Source organism: Oryzias melastigma, linkage group LG3, assembly GCF_002922805.2.
Source record: "Oryzias melastigma strain HK-1 linkage group LG3, ASM292280v2, whole genome shotgun sequence".
In the NCBI taxonomy this organism is placed as follows: Eukaryota; Metazoa; Chordata; class Actinopteri; order Beloniformes; family Adrianichthyidae; genus Oryzias; species Oryzias melastigma.
The window spans coordinates 9,226,399-9,227,252 of record NC_050514.1 but is presented as its reverse complement, the minus strand read 5'-3'; positions in this window follow the sequence as shown (position 1 = coordinate 9,227,252).

Genomic DNA, 854 nt, shown 5'->3' with positions numbered 1-854 from the left:
TTCCCCTGCATTGAACAGTTTTGAGGTAAAAATAAAATTTAAAAGTAAACACAATGTTCATGGTTTAAAAGCATCAAAAATGTATCACTCCCCCTCCTCCCCCATGTCACCAGTTTTTCATTTATTGTATTTGTCTGTGTTAAAAATACTTCTTTCACCTGCAAATTTAAACCTTACAATCTGCATTGCGAAATCAGGAAGTCATTGTTGATGGTTTAAGGCGGGGGTCGGCAACCTGCGGCTCCGGAGCCGCATGCGGCTCTTTAAGCACTGCCTTGCGGCTCAGTGGCGCTTTTTCAAAAATGTTTGAAAATGAAAAAAAAATGTTGGAGGGAAATATATTGTTTGTTTTAATAGGGTTTCTGTTGGAGGACAAACATGACACAAACATCCTTTACGTTTTCCAGTTGTTGCAAGATGAGTGTAGGTGCTTCCACACCGGCTGCGTCAGTGCGCAATCAAGCCCACGCCCTCAATGAAAAGTCAATGCAAACGCGCAGCACAGCAGAATTCCTGCCCATGTGTCTGGAACGCACGTGAGCGCATGTTGCTACGCGGGTTTTTAAGGCAGGTCCCGAGCTCCACGTACAAATTGGCCCGCATTGAGCGCGCGCTGAATCTTCAATCGGTTCAAGATTTCCACGCACAGTCGCAGCAGCTCAGAGATGCGACCAATCAAGGAGCTGGATTTGGGAGCTGCTTGTGGGCGGAGTCTGCTTCAAAGCACTGAAGTGCCAAACATGATCACGAAGGAGAAATGAATCATTACGGTTTGTGTCCGGTCAGGTTAATATGACACCAAGATGAGATGAGCGCTAATGAACAGTAGAAGAAGAATAGAAGAAGAATCTCCT